This window comes from Pristis pectinata, chromosome 6 (genome assembly GCF_009764475.1).
Source record: "Pristis pectinata isolate sPriPec2 chromosome 6, sPriPec2.1.pri, whole genome shotgun sequence".
Lineage (NCBI taxonomy): Eukaryota > Metazoa > Chordata > Chondrichthyes > Rhinopristiformes > Pristidae > Pristis > Pristis pectinata.
In genome coordinates, this window is record NC_067410.1 from 110148373 (window position 1) to 110161633 (window position 13261).

The 13261-nt window shown below is 45.7% G+C and overlaps 1 long non-coding RNA gene across 1 annotated transcript; it reads left to right on the forward strand.

The window, feature by feature from the left end:
- Nucleotides 1–1275: 1275 nt before the first annotated feature.
- On the forward strand, nucleotides 1276–11008 carry LOC127572001 (uncharacterized). The gene is made up of 3 exons (XR_007956547.1): nucleotides 1276–1455; nucleotides 4040–4186; nucleotides 10618–11008. It is a non-coding gene; the product is annotated as an uncharacterized LOC127572001 (long non-coding RNA).
- Nucleotides 11009–13261: the final 2253 nt, after the last annotated feature.

Genomic DNA, 13261 nt, shown 5'->3' on the forward strand with positions numbered 1-13261 from the left:
TCACCAACTGCCCTCCCATCTTCCATTCCAAGTCTTCAGTCAGGGTACTGAAGCTCTGAGAGATGGTTTTCCAAAGACCAGCAAACATAAAGGGAACTCAAGACTTACATCTACTGACAGACTTAGATCTATGTTGCATTCAATGCAATGTAGATTTGCTGCATTGGCCCCTGGTTATTCAGCCCAGAAGCAGGCCCTTTGGCCCAACTTGTTCTTGCTGACCAAGATGCCCCATCCAAGCCAGTCCCATTTGCCAGCATTTGGCCCATTACCTTCTAAACCTTCCCAATCCAAGTACCCGTCCAACTGTCTTTTAAAAGTTGTTATTGTATCTGCCTCAACTACTTCCTCTGGCAGCTCGTTCCACATGGATACCACCTTTTGTGTATAAAAAAGTTGCCCCTCAAGTTCCAAGATCTTTCCCCCCTCACCTTAAACCTATGCCCTCTAGTCCTTGATTCTCCAACCCTGCGAAAAAGGACTGAGTGCATTCACCCTATCTCTGCCCCTCATGATTTTATACACCTCTATAAGATCACCTCTCAGTCTCCTAACCTCCAAGGAATAAAGTCCTAGCCTGTCCAACCTCTCCCTATAACTCAGTCCCTCAAGTCCTGGCAACATCCTTGTAAATCTTTATCTCTAAATCTACATCTGTACAAGTTATGTACTTGGTTCACATGCAATGGATTATCCTCCATGCATCAATGTGCCAAATACATCTGGTCCAGTGGGCTCATTGGTGGACTTGGCCAGTTCCATCACGGGTACAGCTCTCCTCACAATCAAGGACGTCTACAAGATGTCTCAGGAAGGCAACATCCATCATCAGAGACCTCCACCATCCGGGCCATGCCCTCTTCTCGATGCTGCCATCAGGCAGGAGGTACAGGAGCCTGAAGACCCACACCTCAAAGTTCAACAACAGCTTCTTCCTCACTGCCGTCAGGTTCTTGAACCCATCTGAAAAACCCCAACACTACCTTAGACAATATTACCCTCAACTTGCACTAATATCGTTATGCTTATTTCTGTTTATTTTGTCGTGTAAATTATGCGTAATTTATGTTAATTTATGTTTGTCATGTCTGGAATGTACTGAGCTGCTGCTACAAAAAGCTAATTTCCATGGTGTTTATACCCTGGGTATGTATGCCCGTGTCAATAAATGACCTTGAACTAGGTCCCGTGACAAATCATCCATTCTGGCATTGCAATGCCATGCTGAGCGAGTGTGTCAGTGTGCTGGCAACTTGGAAGAGTTCTCCACTCAGTCCAGCTTCCTTCTTTTTTCCCCAGAGCGCCAGAGACCCGGGTTCAATCCTGACCTCCGGCGCTGTCTGTGTGGAGTTTACACATTCTCCCTGTGACCACGTGGGTTTCTCCCAGGCTCTCCGGTTTTCATCCACACCTCAAAGACATGCAGGTTGGCAGGTTAATTGGCCTATCGTGTTGGTGAGTAGTTGGTCGGGGGTTGACGGGAATGTGGGAAGAATAAAACAGGATAAGTGTAAATGGGTGATTAAAAGTCAGCACAGACTCAGCGGGCCGAAGGGCCTGTTTTTGTGCTGTATAACTTCCCCCTTCAAGTATTTACCCAACAAACTTTTAAAGGTTACAATTGAACCTGATTCTGGAATTTTCCATGCAACATGCAAAGACTCTGTGGTTCCTCAAATTTGGGAGTTCTGGTCTGGAAGCAAGTTCTCATTCTTTTAAGATCAATCGGTGGGTTAGGGGGCCCCACCAATAAGCCCGCTTTCTCGATGGGTGAGCATTTTGGAGACAGTGACCACAACTCCCTGACCTTTACCCTTGCCTTGGAGAGGGATAGGAGCAGACGGTATGGGAAAGTATTTAATTGGGGGAGGGGGAATTATAATGCTATTAGGCAGGAACTTGGGTGTGTAAATTGGGAGCAGATGTACTCAGGGAAATGCACAATGGAAATGAGGTCATTTAGAGATCACTTGCAGGGGGTTCTGGATAGGTTTGTCCCATTGAGGCAGGAAAAGGATGGTAGAGTGAAGGAACCATGGTTGACAAGAGATGTGGAATATCTAGTGAAGAGGAAGAAAGAAGCTTACTTAAGGTTCAGGAACTAAGGATCAGACAGGGCTCTAGAGAATTACAAGGTAGCCAGGAAGGAGCTTAAGAATGGACTTAGGAGAGCTAGAAGGGGGCATGAGAAGGCCTTGGCGAGTAGGATTCGGGAAAACCCCAAGGCATTCTATTTGTATGTGAAGAACGGGAGGATGATTAGAATGAAGATAGGACTGATTAGGGATAAACATGTGCCTGGAGTCGGAGCAGGTAGTAGAGGTCTTTAGTGAATACTTTGCTTCAGTATTCACCTATGAGAGAGACCCTGATGTTTGTGAGGACAGCGCAAGACAGGCTGATAAGCTAGAACACGTCGATGTTAAGGAGGAGGATGTGCTGGAACTATTGAAAATCATTAGTTCTGGGCGCAGGACGGGGTACATCCCAGGATATTACGGGAAGCGAGGGAAGAGATTTCTGAGCCTTTGGCGATGATCTTTGTGTCCTCACTGGCCACAGGAGTAGTACCAGATGATTGGAGGGTGGCAAATATTATTCCTTTGTTCAAGATAACCCTGGGAATTACAACCAATGAGTTTTACTTCAGTGGTGGGCAAATTACTGGAGAAGAGTCTTAGAGACAGGATTTATGGGCATTTAGAGAAGCATAGGCTGATTAGGGACAGTCAGCATGGCTTTGTGAGGGGCAGGTCATGCCTCACGAGCCTGACTGAATTCTTTGAGGATGTGACAAACACATTGATGAGGGTAGAGGCAGTGGATGTGGTGTACGTGGATTTTAGTAAGGTGTTTGATAACGTTCCCCATGATAGGCTCGTTCAGAAGGTCAGGAGACATGGGATCCAGGGAAACTTGGCTGTGTGGATTCGGAATTGGCTCGCCCATAGAAGGCAGAGGGTGGTGGTAGATGGAGCGTATTCTGCCTGGAGGTCGGTGACCAGTGGTGTTCCACAGGGATCTGTTCTAGGGCCCCTGCTTTTTGCGGTTTATATAAGTGACTTGGATGAGGAAGTGGATTAGTAAATTTGCAGATGATACAGAGGCTGGTGGTGTTGTGTAGTGTAGAAAGTTGTCAAGGGTTACAACAGGACGTTGATAGGATGCAAAGCTGGGCTGAGAAGTGGCAGGTGGAGTTCAACCCGGAAAAGTGTGGTGATTCACTTTGGAAGGTTGAATTTGAAGGCAGAATACAGGGTTAATGGCAGGATTCTTAGCAGTGTGGAGGAACAGAGGGTTCTTGGGGTCCAAGTCCATAGATCCCCCAAGGTTGCCGTGCAGGTCGATAGGGTTGTTAAGAAGGCGTATGGTGTGTTGGCCTTCATTAGTCGGGGTTTTGAGTTCAACAGCCGCGAGGTAATGTTGCAGCTCTAAAAACCCTGGTGAGACCACACTTAGAATATCGTGTTCAGTTCTGGTCGCCTCATGAAAGGAAGGATGTGGAAGCTTTAGAGAGGGTGCAGAGGAGATTTACCAGGATGCTGCCTGGATTGGAGAGCATGACTTATGAGGATAGGTTGAGCGAGCCAGGTCTTTTCTCTTTGGAGCAAAGGAGGATGAGAGGTGACTTGATAGAGGTGCACAAGATGATCAGAGGCATAGATCGAGTGGACAGCCAGAGACTTTTTCCCAGGGTGACAATGGCTAAGACGAGGGGGCATAATTTTAAGGTGATTGGAGGAAGGTATAAGGGAGATGTCAGAGGTTGTTTTTTTTACACAGAGAGTGGTGGGTGCGTGGAATGTGATGCCGGGCTGCTGGTAGAGACAGATATATTAGGGACATTTAAGAGACTCAGATAAGCACATGGATGATAGAAAAATGGAGGGGTAAGGGGGAGGGAAGATTAGATAGATCTTAGAGCAGGATAAAATGTCGGCACAACATTGTGGGCCGAAGGGCCTGTACTGTGCTGTAATATTCTATGTTCTATGTAAATCTAACTACTAAATCTGCCTTCAATCTCCTCTGTTCTCAGGACAACAATCCCAGTGTAATAGAAGCAGAAAATTCCAAAGTTTCCGCCAACATTTACGAAGAGGGAATTCAAGTTAATATTTTAGATGGATACCTGCTGGAACAATTCTCGGGTCTCTGTAACCAAGATCCTTACACCCAAAGTGAGGTAAGCATACAGCCTCTGATGGAGTGATTATTAATTAGTTGCTCATTAATTCTGTCTTTATCTTAGCAAAACATCATGAGGTGCTTCACAGGAGTGCTTTCAAAGTAAAATTGATGTGGAGCCACAGATGGTGATATTAGGAAGGGGGTGTTGGGTGAGAGACACTGTATGGGGCAATGTACAATGCTCCAACTTCACACCAATGAATGACTGAGGGTTAAATTATCCCAATTAATTTATTATCCCCAAACTCTTTAAATAATTAAGTCTGATTTATTTTTAAACTGTGCTTCCATGCAAAGATTTGGCAAAGCCTGCTAATTATTCTAGTCCCTTATTATAAGCAGTCTATCTGTCCCTTCCAGTCTCTTTAGGGTAAAGAATTTACCGTTATAGTAATGATATAGAGCCTTTGGAGAGGGTGCAGAAGAGGTTTGCCAGGATGCTGTCTGGACTAGTGGGCAGGTGCTATAGGGAGAGGTTGGACAAACATGGGTTGTTTCCTCTGAGGCGTCGGAGGCTGAGGGGAGACCTGATAGAGGTTTATAAAATTATGAGTGGAATAGACAGTGTGGACAGCTAGTATCTTTTTCCCAGAGTTGAAGTCTAATACCAAAGGGCATGCATTTAAGGTGAGAGGGAGAAAGTTCAGAGGAGATGTGCGGGGCAGGTTTTTTTACGCAGAGAGTGGTGGGTGCCTGGAATGCGCTGCCTGGGGTGGTGGTGGAGGCGGATACGATGAGGGCATTTAAGAGGCTCTTGGATAGGCACATGAACATGCAAGGAATGAAGGGGTATGGACATTGTGCAGACAGAAGGGATTAGTGTAATTAGGCATCATTAGCTTAATTAGTTCGACACAACATTGCGGGCCAAAGGGCCTGTTCCTGTGCTTTACTGTTTTATGTTCAATGTAGTTTGGTATTTGAAGGGGCCCCCTGTAGAAGCAAACTGATCTCATTCCAATGGGTAAGTCATAATCTTTCAGACATCATTGTAAGAGCTTTCATTGCATCTCCTGTACTGCCAAGACTAATTGTCTCCAAGTAGAATCCTGATGGAAGTATATAAAATGTTAAAGTTATGAGCGGTGTAGACAGGGTAGAGTCTTTTTCCCAGGGTGGATATGTCAAATACCAGAGGGCATGGCTTAGAGGTGAGAGGGGGAAAGTTTAAAGGAGATGTGCGGGGCAAGTCTTTTTACACAGAAAGTGGTGGGTGCCTGGAACACACTGCCAGGGGTGGTGGTGGAGGCAGATACGATAGAGGTGCTCAAGAGGCTCTTAGATGGGCACATGAATGTGCAGAGAATGGAGGGATGTGGACGTTGTGTAGGCAGATGGGATTAGTTTAGTTACGCATTTAATTACGAGTTCAATTAGTTTGGCACAACATGCTTAAAAGGCATCTAGACAGGCACAAGAACAGGCAGGGAATGGAGGGATAGAGAGCATGTGGCGTAAAATGGGATTAGTTGCTTGGCTTCATAGTTGGCACAGACATGGTGGGCCGAAGGGCCTGTTCCTGTTCTGTACTGTTCTATGAGCAACAAACAGTCTGCAGATTCCAGCATCTGCAGTCTCTTGTGCCTCCTCTGTACACAGGTTCCATGTCCTATGTCATTGTACTCCCATCTTATAACGTGCGCCCCTAGTATTACCCTTTTTTCCAATACTCTTGCATTGTTTACAACTACATGTAGCCTCGCGATCAAAAGCTAGGTCAAGGATGGAGGTTTGAAGGAGTGTGTTTAACGGGAGGAGAGAGGCACGGAGACAGCAAAATAGCTGCAAATGCTGGAAACCTGCTATAAAAACAGAACATTTCTACAGATTTCTACAGATGTTCGGTGGAGAGCATTCTGACTGGTTGCATCACCGCCTGGTGTGGAGGCTCCAACGCACAGGATCGCAAGAGGTAGTAGACCCAGCCAGCTCCATCACGGGCACAACCCTCCCCACCATCCAGGACATCTTCAAGAGGCGGTGCCTCAAGAAGGTGGCATCCATCACTAAGGACCCTCACTATCTGGGACATGCCCTCTTCACATTACTACCATCGGGGAGGAGGTACAGGAGCCTGAAGACCCACACTGAATGATTCAGGAACAGCTACTTCCCCTCCGCCATCAGATTTCTGAACGGTCCGTGAACCCATGAACACTGCCTCGTTATTCCTTTGTTTTGCACTATTTATTTATTTTTGTAATTTATAGTAATTTTATGTCTTTGCACTGTACTGCTTGCCGCAACACAATACATTTCCTGTCATATTAGTCCAGTGATAATAAAATCTGATTCTGATTTCTGATTCTGAAGATACTCGATAAACTTAGGTCAGGCAGCACCTGTGGGAAGAGAAACATTTAACGCTTCAGGTGAGGAAACAGCAGGAAGGGAATTCCACTGCTTAGGGCCCAGGCTGCTGAAAGCGCAACCACCGATGGTGGTCTTGCTGGGCTGCTGGAGCCTGCAGAGGTGGAAAGGAACCATATCACGGAGGGATTTGTGCAGGTGGGTGCGTATTTAAAACTTAAGCAACTGCTTAAACAGGAGCCAATGTAGATCAGTGAGTGCAGGGGATGGGTGAATGGGACCCCGATATGTGAAGGGACATGCGCAGAAATTTGGATGAACTCAATTCAGAGAGAAAGAAAACAGTGAAGGCTGTCCAGGAGTGCTATTCAAGACAAAGTCAAAGTCAAAGTCAAAGTTGAGTTTATTTTCAAATGCACAAGTCCATGTGTGCACAGGTGCAATGAAAAACTTACTTGCAGCAGCATCACAGGCACGTAGCATCAGATAAGCAGCATTCACAAGAAAAACAAAAATTAGACATAAGTTATACATAATTTTTACAATTAGAACAAAAAAAAGTCTATTTGAGCGCAAGTGATCAAGTGGTCATAGTGTTGTTGACCCGAAGTGATTAGGGTTGTGCCGGTTGGTTCAAGAACCCAATGGTTGAAGGGAAGTAGCTGTTCCTGAACCTGGTGGTGTGGGACTTCAGGACTTCATTCAGTTCCTGAACTAACTGCCACAACCCTAACGACTATTGTGTTGTAAAACTATGACCACTTTGATCATTTTGCATTAAAATGGACCTTTTTTGTTCTGTGTTTTTTCTTAAAAAATGTGCGTAATTTATGTTTAATTTATGTTTTTCTTGCGAATCCTGCTTACATGATGCTGCAAGTAAGTTTTTCATTGCACCTGTTCATACATGTACATAGAACATAGAACAGTACAGCACAGAACAGGCCCTTCGGCCCACAATGTTGTGCCGACATGGCTAATCCCTCCTACCTACAGAATGTCCATATCCCTCTATTTTCCTCTCATTCATGTGTCCATCCAAGCCCCTCTAAAAAGCCCCCAATGAATTTGCCTGCACCACCTTATTACCCTATGTACTTGTGCATATGACAATAAACTCGACTTTGGTTGAGGAAGGTGAGTTTTGGACTGCGTTCCTGAAGAGCCTGACAATCACCTCTTCCCCTGCCCTGCCCAATTCCAATTGTTTCTGAAAGGAATTGGCTTTGCTTTTCGCCTTACCAAGTGTGCATTCTGGTGTTAGATTACTGCCACAAAATGCCCATGTGTTGCTTACAGTTCCAACTCGTCGCATTATCAGACTCTTTATCAAAAAACATTTTTCAGGAAATTGATAAGTCCTCCTGCTAAGGCTGCTAAACTGTGTTTATGCCATATTACTGGACACCTGTGCCAGGGTGTGCTCTCCGACACAATACTGATGAAGGCTAGAGTTTCCAACCATTGATGAAGTGGTAACAGGGTGGCGCCTAAGTTACACTCCAGGGGTTCATCAATGTAGAGGACGGCATGTGTCAAGAAATTTACAACCTCATTGTGGCTCAGCTTCTAAACTGCTGACCTAAACTCACTGTCTTTTTCCTTGCATTCTCATCCTTAAAACCTGCTTGTTGGTAATGCTCCTGCCTCTGAGACACAAGGTTCTGGGTTTGCCCCACACTAGAGATGTGAGCACAAACCCAAGCTCAAACTTAAGTGCGTTGCATAGAGAGTGCCACAGCATCAGAGGTGCAATGTTAACCGAAGGTCCCATCTGCAATCTCGGTGTGGGTATATAGAACATAGAACATTACAGCACAGTACAGGCCCTTCAGCCCACAATGTTGTGCCGACATTTTATCCTGCTCTAATATCTATCTGACCCTTCCCTCCCACATAGCCCTCCATTTCTCTATCATTCATGTGTCCTTCTAAGAGTCTCTTAAATGTCCCTAATGTATCTGCCCCCACAACCTCTGCCGGCAGTGCGTTCCACACACCCACCACTCTCTGTTTAAAAAACTTACCCCTGATATCCCCCTTATACCTTCCTCCAATCACCTTAAAATTGTGTCTTCTTATTGTAGCCATTGTCACCCTGGGAAAAAGTCTCTGACTGTCCACTTGATCTATGCCTCTTATCATCTTGTACATCTCTATCAAGTCACGTCTCATCATCCTTCTCTCCAAAGAGAAAAGCCCTACCTCACTCAACCTATCCTCATAAGACATGCTCTCCAACCCAGGCAACATCCTGGTAAATCTCCTTTGCACACTCTCTAACGCTTCCACATCCTTTCTATAAAGAGGTGACCAGAACTGAACACAATATAAAAAAAATTCTTTGGCAATATTTCCAAGGACAGGTGAGATTTATTTTTCTTTTTATCAGTCTAAACCTAGACGGCATAGGTTCAAGGAGAGTTTGGATAGGCTGGGATTGTTTACCCTGGAGTACAGGAGGTTTATAAAATCGTGAGGGGCATAGATAAAGCGGATGGTCTCTTTCAGGGTAGTGGAGTCTAAAACTAGAGGGCATAGGTATAAGGTGAGAGGGGAAAGATTTAAAGATGACCTGAGGGGCAATTCTTTCACAAAAGGGGTGGTGAATATATGGAATGAGCTGCCAGAGGAAGTGGTAGAGGTGGGTACAATTACGATGTTTAAAAGACACTCGGACAAGTAAACAAATATTGAATGGAATATTGAAAGGCCTGGATAGAGTGGATGTGGAGAGGATGTTTCCAGTAGTGGGAGAGTCTAGGCCCAGAGGGCACAGCCTCAGAATAGAAGGACATCCCTTTAGAACAGAGATAAGGAGGTTGAAGAAATTTGGCACGTCTCCTTGGACACTCACCAACTTCTATCGATGCACCATAGAGAGCATCCTATCTGGCTTGGTACGGCAACTGCTCTGCCTGGGACCACAAGAAACTGCAGAGAGTTGTGGACACAGCCCAGCACATCACGGAAACCAGCCTCCCCTCCATGGACTCTGTCTGTACTTCTCGCTGCCTTGGTGAAGCAGCCAACATAATCAGAGACCCCACCCACCCGGGTCATTCTCTCTTCTCCCCTCTCCCATCAGGCAGAAGATACAGGAGCCTGAGGGCACATACCACCAGGCTCAAAGACAGCTTCTATCCCACGGTGATAAGACTGTTGAACGGTTCCCTTACGTGATGAGATGGACTCTTGACCTCACAATCTACTTTGTTGTGACCTTGCACGTTATTGTCTACCTGCAATGCACTTCCCTGTAGCTGTGACACTTTACTCTGTATTCTGTTATTGTTTTACCCTGTACTACCTCAATGCACTGTGTAATGAATTGATCTGTACAATCGGTATGCAAGACAGGTTTTTCACTGTACCTCGGTACTAGAGACAATAATAAACCAATACTAATTTAAAGAAGAGGAGGGAAGCAGAAAAGGGATTCCAAAGCTCAGGGCTCAGGCTGTTGAAGACACAGCTGTCACGAATGGAAAGGTCAACGATCTGGAATGCCAACCATACAGTATGCTTCCTGAACCAACACTGGAGGCACTGGCCTATATTTCTGCACTTAAACTGCTGCAGGGAGACTAGAACCCACAACTTCTCACTCAAAGGGGAGGGTTCAACCCACAGAGCTACAGGTCTGAGTCCGTGCCAAGCCGCCACTTGTGCATTACCTCATGAAGTTACGAGAGTTCGGTGGACTCAGCTCAGTACATCACGGGCACATCCCTCCCCACCATCGGTCATAGCTACAGGAGGCGCTGCCTTAAAAAGACGACATCCATCATCAAATATCCCCATCATCCAGGCCATGCCATCTTCCCGCAGCTACCATCGGGCAGGAGGTACAGTGAAATGGAGACTCAAGAGATACTGCAGATGTTTAAATCTGGAGCAATACACATAAAACCTGGAGGAACTCAGCAGGTCAGGCAGCATCTATGGAGGGAAATAAACAGTTGACGTTTCGGGTCAAGACCCTTCATCAGGATTCAGGTACAGTGAAAAACTTGTCTTGCATACCGTCCATACAGATCATTTCTTTATAAGATGATACCCTTATTAGTCACATGTACATCGAGACACACAGTGAAATGCATCTTTTTTGCATAGAGTGTTCTGGGGTCAAGCCCGCAAGTGTCGCCACGCTTCCAGCGCCAACATGGCATGCCCACAACTTCCTAACCCGTACGTCTTTGGAATGTGAGAGGAAACCGGAGCACCCAGAGGAAACCCACGCAGACACACAGGGAGAACGTACAAACTCCTTACAGACAGCAGCGGGAATTGAACCCAGGTCGCTGGCACTGTAATAGTGCATGGAGGTAGTACAAGGTAAAACAATAACAGAATGCAGAATAAGGTGTTACAGTTACAGAGGAAGTGCAGTGCAGGCACACAATAAGGTGCAAGGTCAATACGAGGTAAATTGTGAGGTCAAGAGTCCATCTTATTTACCCACATTGTTTTGACCTCACAATATTCCTCTGCATTCTGTTATTGTTTTCCCTTGTACTCCCTCAATGCACTGTGTAATGAAATAATCTGTGTGGATGGCATGCAAAACTCCGTACATGTGACAACAATAAACCAATAAAGCCTTTGAAGCCTCTGACTCCAGAATCCTTGGCTCCAGGATCATCAGCACACCCTGATTCCAATTACCTGCACTGCATAGTTCAAACTGTTATTTTTTCTGGATTAAATCTACATCAATTACCATTTGACAGAAACAATGCTATCTGCTTCCACATCTTGTGAGTGGGGGCCAGCTCCAAACATTGACTGAAATATTCCTTCCACAGATTCGTTTTCAATTTAAATTTGGTTTGGCGCTGGCCATTGGGTGGGGTCGGAGGGCTGTGGGAGGTTGGAGGGGGGAGGCAGCAAATTAGCCCCAATCTTCTTGCTACTGAATCAAAGGAAAGAGCTGCTATTTCCAAAAGAAAAACAGATTGAAAACACTTCTCCTCAATGCAAAAAAATGGGTAAAGAATGCAGTGCCAAAACAAAATGTTCCTGAGAGTGAATGGACTGAATGCTTTTTAAAAGTGTAATTAAGAGATCAGGCAGTGTGGAGAGATTAAGCATTTTGCGACTGGAGCCTTGCTCCTATTGATTGGTGAGAAATGCATTCCTCAGATACTTCCTCAGTTCCAACAATACCAGGTCAGCCCTTCGCTTTCTCCCAAGTGCAAAGTAATTTAACAGCAACCCAGGGCTGTTGTTTTATTTGGTTACATGGTAAACCAATTTCATTGTTGGCTTGTTTTTCTCATTCTCTCTACTTGCTCTCCTTAATCCGCTCGCTGGCACAAACACATGCTGAAGGTGCACAAAGACGTCAAGGTCACCTGGATCAGATGACAGTGGCACCTGAAAATTCACCTTCCAATCAGCAGCTTTGACTGTGTGGTGTGGCAGTGCCTACCCCCAGAATACTGTTCCGCTGAAGTCAATGCAGATATGAAGTGAATGGAGCTCAATTACTTTGTACAGGTGGTTATTGTTACCCTGATTGGCACTGCTGAGGTCAGGATGAGTGCAGTCACCCTGGGTCTTAGAACATAGAACATACAATATAAGATAAGATCTTTATTAGTCACACGTACATTGAAACACACAGTAAAATGCATATTGTTCGCATGAAGTGTTCTGGGTGCAGCCCGCAAGTGTCGACACGCTTCCAGCGCCAACATAGCATGCCCACAACTTCCTAACCCGTACGTCTTTGGATTGTGGGAGGAAACCGGAGCACCCGGAGGAAACCCACACAGACATGGGGAGAACGTACAAACTCCTTACAGATAGCGGCTGGAATTGAAGCCGGGTCACTGGTGCTGTAATAGCATTACGCTAACCGCTACACTACAGATCTATCTTGGGCCCAACGCATTGATGCAATCACAAAGAAGGCACGTCAGTGGCTCTACTCCATTAGGAGTTTGAGGAGATTTGGTATGTCACCAAAGACTCTTGCAAGTTTCTACAGATATACGGTGGGGAGCATTCTGACTGGTTGCATCACCGCCTGGTGTGGAGGCTCCAATGCACAGGATTGCAAGAGGCTGCAGAGGGTTGTAGACTCAGCCAGCTCCATCACAGGCACAACCCTCCCCACCATTGAGGACATCTTCAAGAGGTGGTGTCTCAAGAAGGCAGCATCCATCACTGAGGACCCTCACTAAGGACATGCCCTCTTCTCGTTACTACCATCGGGGAGGAGGTACAGGAGCCTGAAGACCCACATGCAACGATTCAGGAACAGCTTCTTCCCCTCCACCATCAGATTTCTGAACGATCCATGAACTCATTATTCCTCTTTTGCACTCTTTGTTTTTGTAACTTACAGTAATTTTTATGTCTTTATGTCTTGCACTGTACTGCTGCCACAAAACAACAAATTTCATGACATATGTCAGTGATAATGAACCTGATTCTGATTCTGAGATGCAAAATGCTGGAGGAACTCAGCAGGTCAGGCAGCATCTATGGAGGGAAATAAACAGTCGACGTTTCGGGCCAAGACCCTTTATCAGGACTGGAAGGGAAGAGGGCAGAATAAAAAGGTAGGGGTAGGGGGAGGAGCACAGGCTGGTTTATTCTGGCTTCTGCCCTCTTCCTTTCCAGTCCTGATGAAGGGTCTTAACCCGAAGTGTTGGTGCATGGAATGCGCTGCCTGGGGTGGTGGTGGAGGCTGATACGTTGGTCAAGTTCAAGAGATTGTTAGATAAGCATATGGAGGAATTTAAGATAG